Below are 359 nucleotides of genomic sequence, written 5' to 3'. Positions count from 1 at the left end.
CGAACCTGGACTGGTGATTCGTTTCTTATATGATATTATACATGTTTTAATGCCATTCTCCCAAATCATGCCCCCCTCCCTCTCCCACAGAGTCCAAAAGACGGTTCTATACATCTGTGTCTCTTTTGCTGTATCGCATACAGGGTTGTTGTTACCATCTTTCTAAATTCCATATATATGCGTTAGTATACTGTATTGGTGTTTTTCTTTCTGGCTTACTTCACTCTGTATAATAGGCTCCAGTTTCATCCACCTCATTAGACTGATTCAAATGTATTCTTTTTAATGGCTGAGTAATACTCCATTATGTATATGTACCACAGCTTTCTTATCCATTCATCTGCTGATGGACATCTAGG

Source organism: Bison bison, unplaced genomic scaffold (assembly GCF_000754665.1).
Source record: "Bison bison bison isolate TAMUID 2011002044 unplaced genomic scaffold, Bison_UMD1.0 scf7180017864063, whole genome shotgun sequence".
Lineage (NCBI taxonomy): Eukaryota > Metazoa > Chordata > Mammalia > Artiodactyla > Bovidae > Bison > Bison bison.
The sequence above is the reverse complement of the archived record's forward strand: the minus strand, read 5'-3'. Positions refer to the sequence as shown.